This window comes from Amblyraja radiata, chromosome 21, assembly GCF_010909765.2.
Source record: "Amblyraja radiata isolate CabotCenter1 chromosome 21, sAmbRad1.1.pri, whole genome shotgun sequence".
In the NCBI taxonomy this organism is placed as follows: domain Eukaryota; kingdom Metazoa; phylum Chordata; class Chondrichthyes; order Rajiformes; family Rajidae; genus Amblyraja; species Amblyraja radiata.
This window is the reverse complement of record NC_045976.1, coordinates 38,145,861-38,171,547: the sequence shown is the minus strand read 5'-3', so window position 1 is coordinate 38,171,547 and position 25,687 is coordinate 38,145,861. Positions and strand designations below refer to the sequence as shown.

Here is a 25,687-nt window from a genome sequence, read left to right as displayed (position 1 = left end):
GTGGGAAGATAGAGAAACAGGCCTCAGCTTTTGACAGCCAAAAGCCCTTGTGGCATCTTGATCCAGTTTACCACAGGTCCCTGTGGGAGGACTGTAGGACGTTGATTTGAATGGCTCTTCTCCAAACCAAAGAAGTGGTGGGCACTCGCACTCTGAGCTGATGGAGGAAGCATCGTCCACAACAGTGCAGGAGGAGAAGGAGTCAATGAAGCCCAACCACAGAAGATACGCCTAGGAAATGTGTAGGAAGGAACTACAGATAGATGCTGGTTTAAACCAAAGATAGACACTAAAAAGCTGGAGTAACTCGAGCAGGGCGAGGTGTGTTTCGGGTCGGGTGAAGAAGGGTCTCGACCCAAAACCTCACCCATTCCTTCTCTCCAGTGATGCTGCCCGACCTGCTGAATTACTCCAGCATTTTGTGTCTATCTACAGAAGATATGGATCTCAATTCTTCTGCCCATCCAGCGGTGTTCTTGGTGAGCTGCTCCACCTTGCTTTACCTCCGAAACAGTCAAGTGACACAAACCGCTGGAGTAACTCAGCGGGTCAGGCAGCATCTCTGGAGAAAAAGGAATAGGTGACCCTTCTTCAGATGCAACATATGGATTGGAGGTGTCATTCCTTATTTCCTAAGCATGATTACCTTGCTGTAAAGGAGGGCGGGAATATGCGGAGGATTGCCATCTGTAGCAGCACCATTCAAAGTATAGCCTCTCGTGGAATAAGCAAGTTCGGTATTCCGACTGTGCATGCCCAGGTCATAGGTCACTCGATACAAACATCCTCGGCAACTGTGCTGCGGCATTAACCCGCCGGGTTAACCGACAGCCCTGGATTGACGGGACACGGGCCCAGGCTCACAGCCAGCGCGGAGACTCCACTGCTCCGGGCTGGTGTCCCGTCAGTCCAGAGTTGTCGATTAACCCCGGCAAGACAGGCAGAGTTGAGCTGGAGTTAGCGCTTCTTCTCCACGCTGGCTTGTAAGCCTGGGTCGGTGTCCCGTCAATCCAGGGTCACCCCGATATCTCCGGCCGTCCCTGGACAGGGATGTGACACGAGGGGGGATTGGGGACAGGGAGGGTCCAGTAGCGATTCCACAGCGCTTGCAGCACCAGAGACACAGGCTCGATCCTGACTACGGATGAAACGCAGGTCTATGTCCATGCAGCAGCACAGTTGCCGAGAATGGTTGTATCGAGTGACCTTTGACAAATCCCATGATTCCTTGCGTTTTTCGGAATACTGAACTCGCTTATTCAAACAATGCTCTTGCTGCTCACCAATACCCCTACTGAGATTCATACAGCATTCACTCCAGCATACTAGGCCTGTGGTCTGTGGGAATTCTCTTAGTCCTGCCACGTGGAAGATAAACGCAAACTACTTCAGGGTGACTGCAATTAACAGAGCAGTTCCTCCTCGCAAACAAACACATAGTGCTGGAGGAAGTCAGCGGGGGGGTCAGGCAGCATCTCTGGAGAACATGGATAGGTGCCGTTTCTGCCAGGTCAGGGCCCTTCTTCAGTGAAGAATCTATCCACCTATCCATGTTCTTCAGAGACACTGCTTCGCCCACTCAGTTTTAGACTTTCGACTTTAGAGGTACGGCGAGGAAACGGGCCCCAAGGGGGAGAAGGCAGGAGAATGGGGTTGCAAGATAGATCCGCCATGATTGAATGGTGAAATAGACTCGATGGGCCGAATGGCCTAATTCTGCTCCTGCGACCTTCTGAGTCTGTGCCGACCAGCGATCAGCCAGTCCAGCAGCACCACCTTCCACACTAGGGACAATTTATACACGGCAATTAGCCTTCAAACCAGTACGTCTTTGGAGTGTGGGAGGAAATAGGAGCACCCAGAGAAAGCCCACGCAGTTACAGGGGGACCGTGCAAACTCCGTACAGACAGCACCCGTAGCCAGGATCGAACCCGGGTCTCTGGTGGTGTAAGGCAGCAATTTCACCGCTGCACCACCGTGACACCCTTTGGTGTACACCAGCATCTGCAGATTAACTTATAACCAATGTCTGATCTACAAAGTGAGCAGGAAACCTGATTTCAGGCAAGGCAGCAGCCATTTTCCACCACTGTATCTGGCCTCCCGTCATGTTGGAATGAATCTTCAGGACAGAGAACAAAACTCACCCATAACGTGTCATATCTTAGTTCCAATTACTGTGCACATCTTCACTTCCACTTCAGCGCCAGTTCCAATCCCATGAAAGGGCCAACCTAGAATGAGACAAGGATTCAGAAAATTCATTAAGAGGGAAAGACTCATAGCAGACTGTACACAGCCCCAGATCAACATACAAGGCACAAAATGGTGGAGCAACTCAACGGGGCGGCAACATCCCTGGAGAACATGGATAGGTGATTTTTCGGGTCGAGACCTTTCTTCAGGGGTATTTAGAAGAGTCCAACCTCAAACGTCACCTTTCTATGGGGATGTTGCCTGGCCTCTCAGTATCAGGATCGCTGAGATATTCCACCATTTTGTGTCTTCCCTTGGTAAACCAGCATTTGCTGTTCCTTGTTTCTGCAGTAGAAACACACAAGCTTGCCTGGACACCACTCTGCTCCTTTTAAAACCTTTCAAGGCAGGCAATTAACACAGAGAGTGCAAATCACAAAATTCTCGGCACGCGAACTTTCGTGGCATGCTCAGAGATTGAACAGACGCAGGACAATGCCTCAAAATGAGTGGGAACACTGATGGACTTCTGCAAACAACGCTTTTTTGCTTCAACAGTGGAAGAGTGACAACCTTGACACTGAACTTCTGAAAAGCTGCAGCAGTGATCTTGCAGCAGAAACCGAGGGCACAATTTAACATGTGACAGAATGGAAGCACTTTGCATTTTACGCAGGGTACATATTCCTGAAAAGCAGCGCGCAATTCAACAAGGCGTCTATTAAACATATACATTTAATCAGGCGTTGATTTGAGCTTGTGATTTCAAAAATACAGCACGTAAATTAGGTTTTAGTCTTAAGTAAACAAGTGTGTCATTTGTAAAATGCACAGATCAAATACACGAGGTGCCAGTACAGATGGATTAGATAACAACATGGTTCCCATGGCCAGGTACCAACATTTCGAGTGCATGGAAATGTGCAGGAAGGAACTACAGACTGAAGGTAGACACAAAATGGGTGTCGACCCGAAACGTCACCCATTCCTTCCCGCCAGAGACGCTGCCTGTCCCCACTGAGTTACTCCAACTTTTTGTGCCTATCTTCGTAGTTCAATTTAATCCATCCAGGTTTGAAAATAGCTCCAGAGTTTTGCAAATTTGCCCCGCTCGACAAAGGGATTACATGCAATGAGTTGACTGCCTATCATGAGGTAAAAAATGGAACTGCACATACTGGATAATACACACAAGGACACAAAGTGCTGGGGTAACTCAGCGGGTCAGGCAGCACCTCTGGAGAATATGGATAGTTGACGTTTTGGGTTGGACCTGAAGAAGGGTCTCGAACTGAAACGTCATCTATATATGTTCCCCAGGGATGCTGCCTGACCCGTTGAGTTACTCCAGTTGAGATTGATTGTAGGGGGGGGGGGGGGGTCGGTGAAAGCTGGATGATTGGGAAGGCAAGACAATGCGTGATGTGCTTAGACCCGTCTCCCCTCTTGTAGCTTTCTTCTCCACCCCCTATAATCAGTCTGAGGAAGAGTCCCATAGAAACATAGAAAATAGGTGCAGGAGTAGGCCATTCTGCCCTTCGAGCCAGCACCGCCATTCAATGTGATCATGGCTGATCATCCCCAATCAGTACCCCGTTCCTGCCTTCTCCCCATATCCCCTGAATCCACCATCTTCAAGAGCCCTATCAAGCTCTCACTTGAAAGCATCCAGAGGTCCAACCTCCACCGCCCTCCGAGGCAGAGATTTCCACAGACTCACCACTCTTTGTGTGAAAAAGTGTTTCCTCGTCTCCGTTCTAAATGGCTTACTCCTTATTCTTAAACTGTGGCCCCTGGTTCTGGACTCCCCCAACATCGGGAACATGTTTCCTGCATCTAGCGTGTCCAAGCCCTTAACAATCTTATATGTTTCAAGTCCCGAGTGAAATGCCATGTTGCTTTAGGCCGATGCAATCCAGGAGACCAATTCATCCCTCATTACAATGACAACCCAACAAGACACATCTGCTGTCCTGAAAAGTTTATACATCTCAGTTCGAGGAAACATGCGTTACACCACTGATTGGCCTCCCTTACAATAAATGATGACAAACTGGAATACACAAATGAATCACAACCAGTAAAACAACATTCTCTTTTCGAACAACGGGAACTTTGAGATGTGGAGGACTTTCCCTTCCCACTCATTCAGTATTAGTAGAACAAATGTAGTAAACTCGCGCTCACATCGCTCCAGAGATGACTTGTGTGTGTGCTGGTCTCCGTCCCCTCCAAGACGGCTCAGTATCTCGATCGTTCTAGCCCGATGGACATCATCTTTTCACTCCCAATGTAAAACAAGACCTTCTCCGCAAGTTCATGAAATTAAAATAAATTGTCCCTTGAATACAAAGGGCTGGGGGTGAAGATTGCCACTCGCTAAACCCTTCTTGGTTAGTTTAGAGATACAGCGCGGAAATAGGCCGTTCGGCTCAACGAGTCCACGCTGACCAGCGATCCCCGCACACTAACGCTATCCTACACACACACACACAGGGGACAATTTACCTTGATACCAAGCCAATTAACCTGTACGTCTTTGGAGTGTGGGGGGAAACTGGAGGTGCCGGTGAAAACCCACGCAGGTCACGGGGAGAACGAACAAACTCCGTACAGACAGCACCCGTGGTCAGGATTGAACCTGGGTCTTCCGCATTGTGAGGCAGCAAACATCACCCATTTTATTTATGCCTGTTCGATGCTGCCTGACCCGCTGAGTTACTCCAGCTTTTTGTGTCTACCTTGGGTTTAAGCCAGCATCTGCAGTTCCTTCCTACACATTCTTGGTCTTTGGGGTGATGTTCTTCTGAAAACCAAACACCTGCCCGTAAACACTGAATAGTGGGTAGAAAAGTCCCTGAGAGGAAGGAAATATGGTGGGAGTATTTACTGATCAAAATACTCCCCCGGCTCAGGTGTATCATATCCATTTCATTCTTTGAAAAAAATACCAGAGGGTATAGATTTAAGGTGGGGTCAAGGAAAGACGGTTCACGTCGCGGCCCTGTTTCCACCACCACGCACAAGAAGCGCAAGATGCCATTGTATGCAGATGCCGAGAAGTGTGTTCAGTTCTGGCTGAACAACTTCTAACCTTGTGACGTGGACTCGATAAGAAGAAGCTTTAAGGTTGAGAGGAGCAAAGTTTAAAGGAGATGTGGAGGGTTAGGGGGCCCAGCACAACACAGCTGGCTTGTTTTGAATTCCTCTTCAGTGGCCGTAGTAATACGAGGTCAAGGTTTCTGTCTGTGCTGTCAAACAGAAGAGCTCTCCCGAGTTTAAAAAAAATAATCAAACTCGTGGTAAGCACGTAGAATGTACGTAGCGGGTACGTCGGAGCTCGTGGAAATCTCGTAACGCTAACGGCAGGTACTCGAGAAACGCGGTAAGCTCGTGAAACTCGTGAAGTTTTTTCAACAGTGTGAAAAATTTCCAAGAGTAAAAAAATACTTGTGATGAAGTACCACGAGTTTGATTTTTTTATTTTTTTTAACTCGAGAGAGCTCTTGGGAAAACTCACATCGTGGGACAGGCCCATAACAGGTAGGAACAAAAACAGGTGATGTTTCAGGTCGAGACTCTAAAGTCTGAAGAAGGGTCTCGACCAGAAACGTCACCTATTCCTTTTCTCCACAGATGCTGTCTGACTCCGCTGAGTTACTCCAGCTTTTTGTGTCTATCGTGGGCCAAGAACATTTTTTGTAGATTTAAAAAAAATTCTAAATGCTGTGTTGAACAGAGCTCTGTTTCCAAGGCCAGGTGGAGCGGCGTGGGAGTGAAGGTAATTATATATTAACCAGCCGCAGCTAGAACAATACTATTTATCGTCACTATTACATCAGTTACGTTTGTTAGTTTTCATGCAAGAAGCAGATTGCCAAATGCACGCACTTCATCAGGTAATGACGATTGCATTGCGCTCAAGATTGAGAACATAGCTCAAAAGTTTGAAACTGTCGCACTGAAAGGAGAGATGACCTCATGTTTCATCCTGATGTAATGTATCTGCTGGAGTGGAACTCAATTAGTTTAGTTTAGAGATGCAGAGTAGAAACTGGCCCTTCGAGTCCGCACCGACCAGCGATCCCCGCACATTAACACTATCCTATACTAGGGAGAATTTTTACACAAGCCAATTAATTCAACTACAAACCTGTAGGTCTTTGGAGCACAGGAAGATACCGGTGCCCAGAGAAAACCTCACACAGGTCATGGAGTGAACTTGCAAACTCCGTACAGACAGCATCTGCAGCTGGGATTGAACACGGGTCCCTGGCGCTGTAAGCTCTGCAAGGCAGCAACTCTACCTCTGCGCCACCGTGCCATCCATTAACAAATTCTAACGCGCAGTAACACATAGTCCATGTCAAATGGAAATATTTGTTTCACTATTTCATCAAGAATGTCAATACCACACACCCTCTAGGACAGCTGCACCATCATAGCACCGGCAACCAGGGTTTGATCCTGACCTCGGGTGCTGTCTGTACGCAGTTTGCAAGTTCTCCCTGTGACCACGTGGGTTGCATCCGGGAGCTCCGGTTTCCTCCCACATCCCAAAGGCTGGAGGTTAACTGGGCACTGTAAATGCCCCTGGTGACTGTTGGGGGGGGGGGATGAGAAAGTGGGATCACAGAACTAGTGTGAGCGTATGATCGATGGTCGGCATGGACTGGATGCGCTGAAGGGCCATGCTGTACCTCTAAGCTAAATAGAGCAAGGTTTCTTCAGAAGCATTTACAACTAGCAAATACAGACAATTCAACAAGACACCAATTTGTTCAATAACGGGAATTAACCCGACTTGTAGATAAGAACATTAAGAATTTTTAGTTAATATCGTTAGTTCAGAAAACCAGGTATTAACCAGACTCTAATTGCCTAACGACTGCCAAAACTTAGCAATAAAACGTATGGCAGCAAACTGCAGAAGGCTTTTCAAGACAGGCTGAGACCACGTGGCACGTCGCAATGAGTGTCTCAGACACATGGAATGAAATTATTCATAGAAACCAGAATCAGAAGAAATATGGTCGCTACCATTACCCCAGAACTAAAAAACAGCCAGTTAATAACATTCAAACCCGCTACAAATCTCTGCCCATGGTCACCCTGGGCCCAGGTTAGTTTAGTTTGGTTTAGAGATACAGCGCGGGAACAGGCCCTTCGGACCACCGAGTCAGCGCCAACCTGTACACCAACACTATCCCACGCACTAGGGACAATTTACAATGTTTCTAAAGCTAACCTGCAAACCTGTATGTCCTTGGAGTGTGGGAGGAAACCGAAGTGCCTGGAGAAAACCCACACGGTCACAGGGAGAACGTACAGACTCCGGACAGACAGCACCCGTAGTCAGGATTGAACCCGGGTCTCTGGCGCTGTGAGGCAGCAACTCTACCGCTGCTCCACTGTGCCGCCCACACAAGAACACTAATTTAGTTTAGTTACAGCGTGGAAACAGGCCATTCAGCGCACAGAGTCCACGCTGACTATTGAGGACTAGTACACTAGTTCTAAGTCCTATACCCCCTGGGCAATTTACAGAAGCCAATGAACCTGGGTCTCTGGCGCTGTGAGGCAGCAACTCTACCGCTGCGCCTTGTCAGACGACATGGGGGAGTGTTTGCACCATCAAACCCACTACAGTACAGCACAGAACAGGACCGTCAGCCTGCAATGTTTAGGCCGAACACGATGCCCAGGTAAACTGATCCCATCTGCCTGCACATGATCCATATCCTTCTATTCCCTGAATTTCCATGTTGTTGTCCAAAAGCCTCTTCAGCACCAGTAATGGCAGGAGCGGGCAATTGCAGTTGCCCAAAGTCACAAAGCCAATCAAAACATTTCCATGGCATCTGCTTTGCAAATACTTCTCATGACACTCGATCGAGTAAGCTAAATGAAGGCAGCTCGACACAAAGGAGCCCTTGTACCCAATTATAAATAGCTCAAGGCAGGAGCGTTAGTGCTTTCATCAGGTCTCGATCGAGTCAATATTTGTTGAGTCTTGCTTGCATCGCAATGCCAGAACCAACCAGCAGGTCGGACGTACGCCACCTCCTTTATTGTTTATTGCTGAGCGGGGATTAGAATAATTCCCTGAGTCATCGCCACCCTCAAACACAAACCATCTTGCAACAGGATGGCCAAGGCTTTATTCCTGCATCGTGTATCTATACACTGTGGGCGGCTCGATTGTAATCATGTATTGTCTTTCCGCTGACTGGTTAGCACGCAACAAAAAGCTTTGCGCTGTACCCCAGTACACATGACAATAAACTAAACTGAACTGAGGAGCTGAAGGTGGAGGGGCCTCCCTACAACACACAATGCAAGCCTACTTCCCCTTTGGCACTTGACTTCGAGGTTCAAAGGGGGAAGAGTAACTCCCAACTATCTGCAACAACCTTGCAGCCAGCAACAAAGGACACCAGAGGCTCCGTGCAACTGGACATCAGTTTTGATGCTCCCTCAAGTTCACAAGTTATTGGAGTAGAATTAGGCTATTCGGCCCATCGAGTCCACTCCGCCATTCAATCATGGCTGATCTCTGCCTCCTAATCACATGTTCCTGCCTTCTCCCAATAACCCTTGACACCAGTTCTAATCGAGAATCTGTCTATCTCTGCCGTAAAAATATCTTGGCCTCCACAACCCTCTGTGGCAATGAGTTCCACAGGCTGACCAAAGAAGTTCCTCCTCACCTCCTTTCTAAAAGAGCGCCCTTTAATTCTGAGGCTATGACCTCTGGCCCTAGACTCTCTCACCAGTGGAAACATCCTTGCCACATCCACACTATCTATGCCATTCATTATACTGTAAGTTTCAATGAGGTCCCCCCCCCTCAACCGTCTAAACTCCAGTGAGTACAGTCCCAGTGCCGTCAAACGCTCATCATATGCTAACCCACTCATTCCTGGAATCATTCTCGTAAACATTCTCGTGAGTTGAAGCAGGCCAACTGGATAAATAATGATAAATATTTTTTTATAAATTTGCAAATGCGGTGTCTGCCTTGGGTTGCCCAAACTGGTTTAAGCACAATAGGACACAAAGTGCTGGAGCAACTCAGCGAGTCAGGCAGCGTCCCTGGAGAACATGGACAGGTGACGTTTTTGGGTCTTAAACTCTTCTTCAGATGTGGATTAATGCATAACTTGCAATTTTTGGACAGGAGAAAAATAACCCCTGGATGAACATTATCCCACTGTTAACACAGAAAGGTACGGCACAGGTATGCATCCATATTTAGATAGCGTTGAGAGATAGAGTATGGAAACAGGTCCCTCAGCCCACTGAGTCTTTGTCTGTTATCTATGTTATCCCACTTACATGTCTACTCTTTACGTACTATGTGGGTGAGAAAGTGGGATAATATATTTATAGAGGCCAATTAACCAACAAACCCACAGGTCTTTGGGATGTGGGAGGAAACCAGAGCACCCTTGGGGGGGGGAACCCATGCAAACTCTGCACAGGCAGCATCCGAGATCAGGACCGCACCTGGTCTCTGGCTCTGTGAATCCCACCGTACAGTACCCTGTTCCTGCTTCCTCCCCATATCCCTTGATTCCTTTAGCCCTAAGAGCTCTATCTAACTCTCGAGTAGATCCAGTGAATTGGCCTCCACTGCCTTCCGTGACAGAGAATTCCACAGATTCACAACACTCTGGCTGAAAAAGTTTTTCCTCATCTCTGTTCTAAATGGCCAACCCCTTATTCTTCAACTGTGACCCCTGGTTCTGGACTCCCCCCAACGTGGGCAACATGTTTCCTACATCAAGCCTGTACAATCCCTTAAGAATGTGATGTTTCTCTAAGACCCACCCTCTCATCCTTCTAAATTCCAGTGAATATAAGCCCGGTCTATAAAGTAAAGTGGAGAAGAAAGAAGATGGGAGTTTTAATAGTCAATAGACAATAGGTGCAGGAGTAAGCCATTTGGCCCTTCGAGCCAGCACCGCCATTCAATGTGATCATGGCCATTCATCCCCAATCAGTACCCCGTTCTTGCCTTCTCCCCATATCCCTACTTTACAAAAATTGGTCCAACTTACGAGGGCAAATTATGAATGGCGGGTTCAAGGTGGGAAACTGGAGGTGAAAGCTTGTGTTGTTATCCACTACATTTAGAAGGAGCTTTTACCTTTTAAACTTGTTAAGTGAGTTAATTCACGGAGCTGCATTTGAATGGAAAAACCGTACCGTCTAAGGTTTCACAAGGTGCAGTGTCGTGCCTGATAAATTGGAACAACAATCATCACGCTACCCTTGAGAGGGCAGTACAGGGTAAAAATACTCCTGCAACTGACACTTACATAACATTCATTTATAGAGCCACCACCACACTGCAGTTCTCTTTTTAATGAGATCTCGTGGAATGACTAAACTGAAACTACAAATGCTCAGCATCCCGTCTCTTTTTCTGACCACCGCTGCCTTTTCCTGGGGTCTGCGGTCTCAGCTCTCTGGTTGCACTCTGCAAACTCCATCTGTTCCTGCTCATAAAAGGTGTCCTACTTGGGTAGCTAGTTAGACAAAAGTGCTGGAGGAACTCAGTGGGTGCGGCAGCATCTATGGAGCGAAGGAAATAGGCAACGTTTCAGGCCGAGACCCTTCTTCAGACCAGTTCGGACTGGGTAGTTAATGAGTTTAGTTTATTGTCACGTGTGCTGAGGTACAGTGAAAAGCGTTTGGTGTGTGCTATCCAGTCAGTGGAAAGACAACTGGGGCAGCACGGTGGCGCAGCGGCAGAGTTGCGGTCTTACAGCACTCGCAGCGCCGGAGACTCGGGTCCGATCCAGACTACGGGAGCTGTCTGTACGGAGTTTGTACCTTCTCCCCTCCCCGTGGCTGCGTGGGATTTCTCCGAGATCTTCGTTTTCCCCCCCACACTATGCAGATTAATTGGCTTTGTGTATGTGCAAATCGTCCCTAGTGTGTGTCGGGTAGCGTTAGTGTGCGGGGATCGCTGGTCGGCGCGGACTCGGTGGGCCGAAGGGCCTGTTTCCACGCTGTATCTCTAAACTAACCAATACATTACTACAATCGAGCCATTTACAGTGTACAGATACATGATAAGGGAATAGCGTTTAGTGCAAGGTAAAGCCAGCCAAGCCCAATCCAGGATAGTCCGAGGGTCACCAAAGTGGGAGATAGTGGTTCAGCACTGCTCTCTGGTTGTTGTAGGATGATTCAGGAGCCTGATAACAGCTGGGAAGAAACTGTTGCCCTCTCCAACTGCCCGTGTAGGCACCAGCAAGCATAAGGGAATGAGGAGTCCGTAACTTCCCCACACTCACTAATTATGAGTCACCAACACACGTGGTGACTTCCATTCCGCTCCGATGGTGGGGAGACCCCCCCCCATCCCCCCTCCACTCCAAAATCAAACTCCCCCCCACACCCCCACCCACTACCTGACCGACTGACTTCTTACCAGTTTCACTATTGGGGCGTTACAAGGTTCACGAGATTTCACCCAGACACCTGGTTTTAGCCACACAACCAGTTATTCAGATGATCAGACAGCATCCTGCACAACGCTACGTCAGTGGATATTTTTAAGGCAGAGATAGACAAGTTCTTGATTAGAACGGGTGTCAGGGGTTATGGGGAGAAGGCAGGAAAACGGGATAAGGAGGCAGAGATCAGCCATGATTGAATGGCGGAATAGACTCGATGGGCCGAATGGCCAATTTCGACTACAACATGTGAACTTGTGAATCCTATACAGTGGCGCAGCTGGTAGAGCTACTACCTCACAGCACCAGGGACCCGGGTTCCATCCTGACTACGGGTGCTGTCTGTGCGGAGTTTGTACGTTCTCCCTGTGACCGCGTAGGTTTTCTCCGGGTGCTCCGGTTCCCTCCCACACTCTAAAGACATGCAGGCTTGTAGGCTCTTTCAGCCTGAAGAAGGGTTCCAACCCGAAATGTCACCTATTCCTTTTCTCCAGAGATGCTGCCTGACCTGCTGAGTTATTCCGGCATTTTGTGTCAGTCTTCGGTACAAACCAGCGTCTGCAGTTACTTCCTACACAAGTTTGTAGGTTAACTGGCTGCGGTAGGAGCACCAAGGCAAATTCCTTGTATGTGAATACTTGGCCAATAAACGTACCTAATTGCCCCTGGTGAGTAGGATGTGAAAGTGGGTTGCTGAAGGACTTGTGTACGGGCGATTGGTGGTCAGCGTGGACTTGGTGGGCGAAAGAGGGCCTGGTTCCACACAGGCCTGTCCCACTTAGGCAACTTTTTAGGCGACTGCAGGAGACTATGCAGTCGCCACATGTTCGCGGGTGGTTGCTGGGGAGTCGCCTTCATGGTCGTGAGGAGTTCCCGCAATCTGGAAATTAGTCACAACCTTATTATGGTCGCCGCAAATTTTTCAACGCGTTTGCAGGTGAATTGGTTGGGTATAAATGTAAATTACCCCCCTAGTGTGTATGATAGCGGTAGTGTGCGGGGTGATCGCTGGTCGGCGCGGACTCGGTAGGCAGGAGAGCCTGTTTCCACGCTGTATCTCAAACTAAACTAAACCTGCTGGGTGTGCAGCATGAGAAGGGAGTGCAGTTACCTGTAATAGGAACGAGCCTCGCTGTTTAGTTCCCAGGCGCGTCACGCAAGATGGTGGCAGATGCAGAGAGAGTCGGGGACAACAAGCTAAGTTAGTGCTGGATTCCAGGTTTTACTCCAGAGTCACGAGCTCTGCTGGTGGGACAATATCCTGCACCTCCTGGTCTGGTGTGCGGCTCCCACAGGGGACTTGGTGCAGTCTTGTCGCCTCTCGGTCAGGCGCTCCATACCAATGTGACTGTGCGCACGCACACGTACATGCCCACGCACACACAAGCGCACACGCACGCGCACACACACACACACGCACACAGACACGCACATACACACACACACGCAAGCGCACACACACACAAACACACGTACACACACGCACACACACACACACACAAATTCCACCTCTGACCACTGAAGGAGAAACGGCCTGGGCCCTCGTTACCTGCCACCTCCAGTCCTGGCCGGGCCACGTTAAAACCCTAATCCGTTGGCAATCCCCCAGCTCACCCTAACCCCTGCACCAAACTGTGTGTCGGAGGCTTTGGCAGAGGATTACCGGCAGCCAAACTGCACGAGAACATCGGCGATCCAGGCCTCGGATCAGTTTCCATGACAGAACAGAACCACGCACGCAACACTCCGCTGCCGCGATGTCACCGCAACAACTCAAACCAGTAAACGGGGAAGCCGATCTTCTTGGGAGACAACGAGGCAGGCGAAACCCAGGCTGACGAATGCTGGCCGATGACTGCTTCAGCACCGTGTGTCAGCAACGTGCCATTACCTCCGGCAACGCCCTTGTCTGCGACCCAAGTTCAGCGCACGCTTCAGCTCTGCCGACAGAGGCAGCAGCAGCCTCTCGCTCGCAGTGTCCCACTTTAAACCAGCAACGGTCGTTAACTTAACACGCTGGCTGGGGACAGTGGTCAGTGGTCAGCCTCTCAACCTCTGCATGAGGGATCGCTGCTTTTATTGCTTCTTAGATCTTTATCTAAGGGCGCGCAGTTTCCACGTGAGAAATGTACAAAACCGTGCAATTTCTAAGTTCGAAATTGACAAGGCTGTACAATTTCTGTGAGAATTTTATGACACCATGCTCTTTCTAAGTTAAAACAATTTTATAAGAGATTCCAGGTTCTATTAGAAATTCGTACAAGCGTGCAATTTCTAAGTTTTTAATTTACAAGCGCATGCAACTTCCAAGTTAGAAATCTGTAAGAGCTTGCAGTTTCTAAGTTGCAAATTGATAAGAACGAGCAATTTCCAAGTTAGAAATTTGTAACATTCAATTTCTCAATTTTAAATTGATATAAGAAGATGCAATTTCCAATTTTGAAATTTAACTCACAGATAACAAATCAAATGGTGTTGACGCATTTCATTAATATGTTCAGCCCTTATGCAAATGGTCAAAATACCTCGAAATAGTATTGAACTGAGCTCAGCATAGAAATCAATGCCCGTGCACAATTTTCTTCCTGAAAGGACAGGGTTTAAAACATTTCACTGCTGTGGGCTAACATTGGGAAAAATAGCTTGAAAAATATCTTGCGATTTCCAGGAAACACTTTAGTCAATGTCTCTCCGTTGCAGCCGTTTCAATGGTTGGGAGAGACCCACGTGGTCGATGTGTGGTGTGGCTGCACTTCAGGCCACTCCTCAAGAAGTCCTTTTTCATGAATGAACCCAGATCAAAAGGAAGTCAGCCTCTGGCACCCTCTCAAACAACCACCCCCACCACCGCATCCCGTCCTCATGAGGGTTCCTGTAAGTAACCCCCCGCAGCAATTTCCCAATCGGTGTTGATTTCAACATTTCAAAACATTTTGGCTTTTGGCCGAAACGCTGCCCTTCTGCTCCAGATCCACCAATGCGGTGAGTGGAGCACTTAGCACTGCATTCTGGAGTGTTCCATCGCGTTTCAAACACAAACATGCATGCTGCTCCGATTTTAAACTCAAATTTGATAGCTGGCAAGACCAGAACCCCATCAATGGTAACACTGCCCCCTAAAGACTTACAAGGAGACCCCCCCCCTCCCCCCCCATCTGTCAGTTCATTTTCCAGAAATAGAAATTAAACCATCTCTCTCCCTGCGTCTGCTAAGCCTACATTCGGAAAGAGGAGACTATTTTAATTTGACAGGAAAGAGGCAAGAATCGGATTTCCTAAATCTGCATACAACATTCCTCTGCAGCTCTGACATGCAAAAAGTTAGCTCCAGCTCGAGCAGTTTGCAACGACTTACAGTACATTAAGCAAACATAGCGAGCAGCATTCGAGTGCTGTACCAAGTTCTAACAAGCAGGCTTGTAGAATGGGCAGGCACACCAGGAGTGGAGTCCCGCCAGCAAACTGCTCGCAGTTTAAATAAGCCCCTGGGAATGCAAGGGTGCGGAGAGGGAGGGAGAGAGAGAGAGAGAGAGAGAGAGGAGGGAGAGAGAGAGAGGGAGATGGAGAGAGAGAGGGAAAGAAGGAAAGAGAGGGAAAGCGATAGAGGGGAAAGAGAGAGAAAGAGAGGGAGAGGGAGAGGTGGGGGAGAGAGAGAGAGAGAGGTGGGGGAGGGAGAGAGAGGGGGAAAGAGAGGGAGGGAGGGATGGAGAGAGGGAAAGAGAGGGAAAGAGAAAGAGGGAGAGGGGAAGAGAGAGGGGGAGGGAGAGTGGGAGGGAGAGTGAAGGAAAGAGTGAGAGGGAAAGAGAGGGAGAGAGAGAGGGAGAGAGAGAGAGTGAGAGATAGAGAGAGGGAAAGAAGGAAAGAGAGAGGGAAAGAGATGGAGAGAGAAAGAGAGAGATAGAGAGAGGGAAAAGATGGAGAGGGAAAGAGAGGGAAAGTGAGAGAAAGAGGGAGAGAAGGAAAGAGAGAGGGAAAGCGATAGAGGGGAAAGAGAGGGAAAGAGGGAGAGGGAAAGAGAGAGGAGGAAAGAGAGAGGGGGAAAGCGAGAGAAAGAGTGTGACATTCTTTTAAGAAAACCTTAAAAACAAATCAAACTGTGGTATAAAGTAGCGTGACGGAAGGCGGGGAGGGAAAAGCAACTGCTGTGCGTTGGCGCGCTTACCTCCTCGTTTCCAGTGTTCCACCGAGCGCTTTCATTCACACTGAACGCTGGAGCATCAGTGATTTTTGGCGGTTCTGATACTCCAGAGGAGCCGCTCTGCTTATGACTGAAACCAGAGGGTGACTCATCTCCCTCCAAAAGGCTGTAAGACAAACCCTCACTGCCTGGGCTCAGCCGACAACGAGGAGCAAGAGCTGCCTTGATGCACACGATAAATATACATCAACCTCACGCCTGTGACAGGGCACCCTGACAGTGTGGTGAGCAACTCTGGCCCTAATGTGAAACTAAACTGAAATTATTGTAATCCAGGCAATGATTCATCACCGCACTGTGTATTGTGCAATCGCAAGACCTCGTGCTCAAGCCAAGCCTTGCCAAAGGGAGCTGGAAAGAGAAACAACCAGTTTGCTCAACTCATCAGAGAGGATTTCCCAGGCAAGGTGGAGGCGGGGAGGAGAGGGGAGGGTAGTCACGGCTCACATCATACAACGATACAGCATCCTGATAACAGTACGGTAATCAGAGAGTCATACGGCATGGAAACAGGCCCTTCGGCCCAACTTGCCTACGATGCCCCATCTCGACTAGTTCCACCTACCTGCGTTTGGCCCCTGCTCCCTCTGAACCTTTCCAATCCTACATATAACAATTACAGCACGGAAACAGGCCATCTCGGCCCTTCTAGTCCGTGCCGAACACTTATTCTCCCCTAGTCCCATCTACCTGCACTCAGACCATAACCCTCCATTCCTTTCCCGTCCATATACCTATCCAATTTATTTTTAAATGATAAAATCGAACCTGCCTCCACCACCTCCACTGGAAGCTCATTCCACACAGCTACCACTCTCTTAGTAAAGAAGTTCCCCCTCATGTTACCCCTAAACTTCTGTCCCTTAATTCTCAAGTCATGTCCCCTTGTTTGAATCTTCCCTACTCTCAGTGGGAAAAGTTCATCCACGTCAACTCCGTCTATCCCTCTCATCATTTTAAAGACCTCTATCAAGTCCCCCCTTATCCTTCTGCGCTCCAAAGAATAAAGACCTAACTTGTTCAACCTATTTCTCTGTAACTTAGTTGCTGAAACCCAGGCAACATTCTAGTGAATCTCCTCTGTACTCTCTCTATTTTGTTGACATTTTTCCTATAATTAGGTGACCAAAATTGTACACCATACTCCAGAATTGTACAATTTTAACATTACATCCCAACTTCTATACTCAATGCTCTGGTTTCTAAAGGCCAGCACACCAATACATTCAATAACAGTTGCGGTAAAACTCCGATAATTCGCAATCCGATGGATCAGAGATCCTGGTGGCATCGTCCTATGTGAGACAAGCAGAATTGAGCCATTCGGCCCATCTGGTCTACCCAGCCATCCAATCATGGCTGATCTACCTTCCCCTCTTAACCCCATTCTCCTGCCTTCTCCCCATAACCCCCGACACCCGTACCAATCAAGAATCTACCAATTCCTGCCTTAAAAATGTCCGTAGTCATTGGCTCATAATCCCCAGTTTGTTCCCCTGTTCCCTCTGACACAATGGGGCCTTCTGTGGTCCCAGGTCCTGCAATGCCTTTAAACTCACTATGCTCACAAGAAGTTGAATCTACTGTAAATTCAACATATGATAACCATGACTAGACTGCTGTGTGAAATCAGCACCTGTGGGTTAAAGGTGTGTTTGAGTATTAATTGAAATAGCTCCCAATAGTAAATATAACTGGCACCAATGACAATAAACAACAATGACAATGTGGGTAAAGAACCACAACCCAACATAGTCAACACTTGGCACCAACTCGGATCCTGGCCGTCAGCAAAAATCTGCTGTTTAAAACATAGAACAGAACAGCACAGGAACAGGCCCTTCGGCCCACAATGTCTGTGTTGCCAAGAGCATCCCTTATCTGCCCGCACACATCTCCACATTGGAAATTAAAATTCACACTGGGACAAAAAAATGTCCCTAAAATTCGGCCCCGGTGGCGCAGCGGTAGAGTTGCTGCCTTGCAGCGCCGGAGACCCGGGTTCGATCCCGACTACGGGTGCTGTCTCTGTGGAGTTTCTACGTTCTTCCCGTGACCGCGTGGGTTTTCTTCGAGATCTTCGGTTTCCTCCCACACTCCGAAGACGTGCAGGGTTGTAGGTTAATTGGCTTGACGTGTGTGTAAATTGTCCCCAGTGTGTGTAGGATAATGTTCATGTGCGGACTCGGTGGGCCGAATGGCCTGTTTCCTCGCTGTATCTCTAAACTAAACTAAACTGACATGTGATGAAAGAATGGGTCGACTGGGCTAGTATTCACTGTAATTTAGAAGGATGAGAGGGAATCTTATTGAAACACATAAAATTCTTCAAGGATTGGACAGGCTCGATGCAGGAAACATGTTCCCGATGTTGGGGGGGGGGGGGGGGGGGGGGGGAGTCCAGAACTAGGGGGGGGGTCACAGTATAAGAATAAGGGGGTAGGCCATTTAGGACTGAAATGAGGAAAAACCGCTTCATCCAGAGAGTTGTGAATCTGTGGAATTCTCTGCTGCAGAAGGCAGTGGAGGCCAATTCACTGGATGTTTTCAAGAGAGAGTTAGATTTAGCTCTTAGGGCTGAGGGAATGAAGGAGAGATATGGGGGGAAAAGCAGGAACGGGGCACCGGTTTTGGATGATCAGCCATGATCAAATTGAATGGCGGTGCAGGCTCGAAGGGCTGAATGGTCTACTCCTGCACCTATTTTTCTGTTTCTATGTAAACTAAACTAAAATTCAGTTTTATGTCCACTGATCTTTTACTTCCCACGTTGGTTCATCTCCTGGCTTGAAAAAGTTCAGAGTTATTAAAGCGGATGAAATATTATCATCTCTGGGAACAATGCCAATCTTCACATTAATAATCAGAAAAACATGGATAGGAAATGTTTATGAGAATATTGGCCAAGCGCAGGCAGGTGGGTGGGTGGATGGGGCATCTTGGTTTGGGTGGATGGGGCCTGTTTCCATGCTGTGTAGAGTTGTGGACATGGCCCAGCCCATTAAGTAAACAATCTCCCTTCCATTGACTCAATCCACACTTCACACTGTCACAAGGCCACCTGCTCAGTTCCCTGCCTTTCAATTAGATAGAGCTCTCGGGGGGGCAGCAGAATCAAGGGATACGAGGGCAAGGTAGGAATGGGTTACTGATTGTGGATGGTCAGCCATGATCACAATAAATGGCGGTGCTGGCTCGAAGGGCCAAATGGCCTACTCCTGCACCTATTTTCTTTGTTCCAGTGTCATCAGAAAAGAATGGATCGACTGGGCTTGTATTCACTGGAATTTAGGAGGATGAGAGGCGATCTTATAGAAACATACAAAATTCTTAAGGGATTGGACAGGCAAGATGCAGGAAAAATGTTCCCGATATTGTGGGGGAGTCCAGAACCAGGGGTCACAGTTTAAGATAAGCAGTAGGCCATTTAGGACTGAGATGAGGAAAAACGTTTTCACCCAGAGAGTTGTGAATCTGTGGAATTCTCTGCCACAGAAGGCAGTGGAGGCCAATTCTCTGGATGTATTAAAGAGAGAGTTAGATATTAGCTCTGAGGGATAACGGAATCAAAGGCTATGGGGAGAGAACAGGAACGGGGTACTGATTTTGGATGATCAGCCATGATTCAATAAGATCGTCGTGATAGTCCCTGCCTCAACTACATCCACCGGCAGCTGGTTCCATCCACCCACCACCCTTTGTGTGAATTTATCCAGTTTATTTTGCTAAGTATTTAGATTTATCCCATAGCAGTCGGCAAACGCGCCCTCCCCTCACACTACCCAGCAAACAAAGGGGAAGATGACTGAACTTTATTGCCTTCCATCACAGTGGGGAATGTTGATCCCACTGTGGTGGATGTTTATGTTAAATTTATTTTATGTGTGTGTGTGTGTGTGTGGTGTTGCTTTTCACTTAGTATGGCTGCATGGTAACTCAAATTTCACTGTAGCTCAGTTGGTTAAGTAATAATAATAATATATTTATTGTCATTGCACATAGGTGCAACGAGATTTGGGAATGCAACTTCCATCCGATAGTCATAACTTAAACGACTAATAACATTTAGATACCCCGAGAAACATGATTTATAAAATTTAAAAAAATAAATAAACGCAAACTCGAACTTGAACTTGAATCGGGAGTCTTGAAGCTAATTGTAAAACAAGTCTCCAAACTTCCTACAGCTATTGGTATTGTAAACGCCTTGAGTATTAGAAAGGCGCTATATAAATCCCATCCATTATTAAACAAATACCAAATACCAAATATGACCTTTGCAAATCCATACCTGCAATCACCGTGACTCAGAATGGGGGGGGGGGGGAAAGATTCATTGCAGGATTCTCACAGTTTAGACTATCAACATGACTGATGCAAGGAACGGCTTCTCCACCCGAATTGGAAAATAAAATCGGTTCGGCCTTCAATTGAAGTTTTCAGGCATAGACTGTGAGATCCAAGAGGACGGAGAGAAAGGTGCTCTTCAGAAACGTGCCTAAATTCATCCCTGCCGCCTGACATTTCCTGCTTATGATAGGAAAGGATTTGACGGCAAGGGACACAAGCTTATAGACAGCACACATTTAAAGCAATGTCATTTTAAGTTGCAATAGGTGTGAGATGCGTATATACGTCGGAGTGTGTGGGAGTTGCTGAGCGATTGAATCTCTCCCACGCACTGGTCATTGTGCAAGTCTATGCACAACCATGCCATCATCGTCTACAATGGGCCCTCACCACATAGGAGAATACTGGATGTATTCAAGAGAGAGTTAGACAATAGACAATAGGTGCAGGAGTAGGCCATTCGGCCCTTTGAGCTAGCCAGAGTTAGATTTAGCTTTTGGGGCTAACGGAATCAAGGGATATGGGGGAAAAAGCAGGAACGAGGTACTGATTGTGGATGATCAGCCATGATCATATTGAATGGCGGTGCTAGCTTGAAGGGCCGAAGTGGAGGAGGAGCCATCTTGGTGAACGGCTGCTAGCCAGCAGCCGTCCGTCTTAAATTCGTTTTTTTAAATAGTTTTTAGTGAGTCCTGTTTTTTTGTTTGTAGGGGATATGGTCTTTTAATGTGGGGGGGTAGGTGTTACTTTATTTATAGGTCCCTACCTGGTCGGTGTGGCAGCCTTTTTTCCGGGCTGCCCGTCGACCCGTCCTCGTGGCCTACCAGCGGGCTTGGAGCGCCGTTTCTTGGCGGGAACCACCCAGCACCTTGGCCTGGGTGGCGGCACAGCATTGGAGCGCTGCGGAGCGCTGCGGAGCGCTGCGGAGCGGAGCGGGCGATGCCTTGCCTGGGTCGCCGCGCTGGAGCTCTGGCGAGCTGGACCGCCGTGAGCAACATCTCCGGGCTGCGGGTTTGCGGAGCGGAGAGGCGGCGTGCGGAGAGACGGCGTGCGTAGAGGCGGCAAGGCGGCAGTGCGGAGAGCGGGCGCCGACTTTTTCATCTGGAGCCTGGGAGCGCCAAACCGGCGCGGCCTTGTCGGCTTCGGCAGCCGCGGGCTCCAACCAAGAAGCGGCCGTTCCAAGTGGCCCAGCCGCCAAAAGGACTCTCCCGACGCCGGGGCAAGACCACCCGGTGAGAACGGCCAGGGACATCGGGCCTCCGTACAGGCAATTGCGGTGGCCTCAATAGGCCTGACTTTGGGGTGATCATGAGGTGGGGACTGGACATTGTGCCTTCCTCTACAGTGCTATCCACTGTGGGGGGATGATTTTTTTGTCTAATTGTAGTCCTGTAGGTCTGTGTCCAAGATGGCTGCCGTGAAGAGAGAGTGGACGCTGGCGCGCTTTGGCCGCCGCTGCTCTCTTTTCACACTGTGTTTTTGATTTTCTGTTTTTGGATTGAATTCGGTTTTTAATTTGTGTCACTGTGATGTCTTTAATTACTTGTTTTATCCGATTATATGTTTTTATTCCGATTACTATGTAAGGTGTCCTTGAGATGTATGAAAGGCGCCCATTAAATAAAATTTATTATTATTATTACTCCAATTGTCTATGTTTCCATGAGAGCACGGAGAAATTCCAAATGTTCAGACAGCTTAGTGTAAAATTGCTGCATAGAATTCAGTCAAGATTCATGCTCCCATATCTATGTTCCACACGAGTGGGAGAATGCTTGCACTTTCGTATTCGCTTGACCTGCTGCCTTTCACACAACGGTCACCACGTGGGTTCCCTCCAAGTGCTCCAGATGGTCTGTGTGGAGTCGGTGGGCCTGTTTCCGTGCAGTATCTCAAAACTAAATTAAACCTCTGGTGCACAGAAACAAGCCCTTCGGCCCACTGGGCCCATACTGACCATCGATCACCCACTCACACTAGTTTAGTTTAGAGATGCAGCGGGGAAACAGGCCCTTCGGCCCACCGGGCCCATTCTGACCATCGATCACTCACTCACACTAGTTTAGTTTAGTTTAGAGATACAGCGCGGAAACAGGCCCTTCAGCCCACCGGGTCCGTGCCGACCAGCGATCCCAGCACATTAACACTCTCCTACACCCACTAGGGACAATTTTTACATTTACCAAGCCAATTAACCTACAAACCTGTGCGTCTTTGGAGTGCGGGAGGAAACCGAAGATCTCGGAGAAAACCAAACGCAGGTCACGGGGTGAACGTACAAACTCTGCACAGACGGTACCCGTAGTCGGGATCAAACCCGGGTCTCCGGCGCTGCAAGCGCTGTAAGGCAGCAACTCTACCGCTGCGCCACCGTGCCACCCTCAAATTTATAACTTCAAAAACATGGAGTTTTATATTGAGTGTTTATTAACAGTGAAGGATTCCTCCCTGGGCAAGATATGAAATAGTAACTCGGGGGGAAAAAAATCCACCCGGTCAAACAAACACCAATCTCGACAATTAACTTAAAATACAGACAAAATATTATTGGGGAATAACAGGCTGCACTGCATTTTCACAATAAACATAGAAAATAGGTGCAGTAGTAGGCCATTCGGCCCTTCGAGCCTGCACCGCCATTCAATATGATCATGGCTGATCATCCAACTCAGTATCCTGTACCTGCCTTCTCTCCATACCCCGATCCCTTTAGCCACAAGGGCCACATCTAACTCCCTCTTAAATATAGCCAATGAACTGGCCTCAACTACCTTCTGTGGCAGAGAATTCCACAGATTCACCACTCTCTGTGTAAAAAATGTTTTTCTCATCTCAGTCCTAAAAGACTTCCCCCTTATCCTTAAATAGTACGTCAAACGGGGAAAACAAATTGTTGGGAGCATTAATCACACGCACAGCAACAGGGTCCCCGAGCTTCACAGGACTCCATTTTGAGAGGGTGAGGCAGAAGATGGGAAAATGGCTTCCGAGTGTGTTCGTCACGCTGAAAGTGCAGCTAACCAGCAAGCAGATTATAGCGTGTCAGGGGGTTACTTCAGAGTGAAGCTCACACAAGAATAAAGCCTTGCTGATTAACCAGAACGTCAAGAGATGTTCGGGCAAGATAAGGGAGGCTTCACGCCACTTCAAGCTCAGCCAACCAAGTCTGGGTTTAAAAAGGAATATCTTTATTGGCACGTGGTAGAACAGGGCAGCACATGAACAGACTCTTCAGACTACAATGTCCGTGTCCAACATGATACCGTCACCCACTGCCTGCATGTGATCCACACCCCTCCATGCTCTGCACCCACCCCCTAAAGCCTCTAAAAGGCAACTATCATTTCCACCAGTCTTGGCGATGCATTCCTGGCCCCCGCTACACCCTGGAAAAGCAACCCCTCCCTGAACACATCACCTTTGAACTCTCCCCCCTCTAATCTTGACATTTCTATCCTTTAGACTTTAGATGTTAGAGATACAACCCTCCGGAAACAGGCCCGTCGGTCCACCGGGTCCGCGCCGATCACTACGTACACGAGTTCTGTCCCACACACTCGGGACAATTTACAATTTTACCAAAGCCAATTAACCTATAAAACTGTACGGCTTTAGAGTGTGGGAGGAAACCGAGGATCTCGAGTAAACCAAGTTCAAGTTCAAGTGAGTTTATTGTCATGTGTCCCTGATAGGACAATGAAATTCAATGAAAAACCAACGAGGTCACAGAGAAAACATACAGACTCCGTACAGATAGCACCAGAGGTCATAGGTTTAAGGTGGGGGTTGGGGGGAAGATTAAAAAAGTCCTGAGGATAACTTTTTTTTACCCACACAAAGAGTGGTAGGTGTATGGAACGAGCTGCCTGAAGAAGTTGAGGCAGGTACTATCACAATGTTTAAGAAACATTTAGACAGTTGCATGGATAGGACAGGTTTAGAGGGATAGGGGTCTAAAGCAGGCAGGTGGGACTAGTGTAGACGGAGGCATGTTGGTCGGCGTGGGCAAGTTGGGCTGACGGGCTGCATGACTCTATGAGGAAATATTATTGGGGGGGGGGGGGTGGGAAGGATAGTGGGACATATCTCCGTTTTTTTTTCTTCTCGGACTTCTTTGGCAGTTCAGGGGTCTTTTCTTCTCTATTTTTTGTTAAAAGAAAAAAAAATAAAAATACTATAGACAAATCGCCAAAAGCTTGATAAAGGTTCGTCATGGGTTAAGAGTGCCCAACATGTGTACTACTCTCTGCGAGAATAGTTTGCGAGATGGGTGGAGCAATTTTCCGGCAGCTGGCGGGCGCTGTGTGGTGACTGAAGTTTGTGGCTGCACCTCCGACCGGCAAGTGTTACCGACACTTCACGAGAATACAACGCTGACGTGACCTTTGGTTTTAAAGGAGCAACTTCCAGCCGGAGAGAAGCAGGGAGTCGGAGTTGGTCTTAGCTAGGAGTTGCAGAGTCCAGGGCAGAGATAGATGAATCCAACTGACATTGATGAAGGACACTCACGACTAGAATGAAGCAGAGATACCCATGTGTGTGGGGGGGGTGGGGGGGGTGGAGATGTTTAAGTGGTTAGAAAGGGATGTGAAAAAGAGATTGAGGTTTTTATTAACGAGATGCTACTTAACTGACACGCAGTGCCAATGTGGTGAATGGGAGGTTTTTTTAATTTATTTTTTTATAAAAGAGATTCAACGTAGAAACAGGCCCTTCGGCCCACGCCGACCAGCGATCCCCGTATATTAACACTACCCTACACACACAAGGGACATTTGTTAAAAAACATTTTACCGCCAATTTACCTACATACCTGTAAGTCTTTGGAGTGTGGGAGGAGACCGAAGATCTCGGAGAAAACCCGCGCAGGTCACGGGGCGTACGTACAAACTCCGTACAGACAAGCACCCGTAATCGGGTGTCCGACGATGCAAGCGCTGTAAAGGCAGCAACTCTACCGCTGCTCCACCGTGCCCGCCGAGTTGATAACGTTGCACAAAAAGAGATCTAAACTAACTATAAAACAGCTTCCATCTCTTTGCAATGAAATATGTCACTCTATTTGTATGCTCAGTGCTGGCGAGCTTGGAGTGATTGGATATGGCCCTTAATTGCGGAGATAGAACAGGGGAATAAAACAGTCCTAACACATTTTTAATATATTTTTTAAAAAGCCACGTCGTTTCACAACTCATTTCACTCATGGTTTCTAAATGAACAATTATCTAAACTGCGACTCACTCTTTCAATCAGATACTTGACATGTCTGCTACTCTATACTCTGGATATGACACGTGAAGATGTCATAGGCTTTGTGGCTTTTGATCATTCAATTAGTAAACCGTTGATATGGAGTAATAACTTCATATCAAGTAGTAACTTCATTTCAACGAATTACTAATTCAATGGAAAAAGCCACAAAGCCAATGGAATTTTTTTTTTAAGTAACTGAAGAGCTTGAGATTCAAGACA

The 25,687-nt window shown here is 47.9% G+C and overlaps 1 long non-coding RNA gene across 1 annotated transcript in view; it reads right to left on the bottom strand.

The window, feature by feature from the left end:
* The window catches only part of LOC116985358, a 163,583-nt gene that overhangs the window by 25,476 nt on the left and 112,420 nt on the right, over positions 1–25,687 (bottom strand). The window contains exon 3 of the long non-coding RNA XR_004415253.1: positions 2,149–2,235. This is a non-coding gene — a long non-coding RNA (uncharacterized LOC116985358). The remainder of the gene's footprint in view (positions 1–2,148; positions 2,236–25,687) is intronic.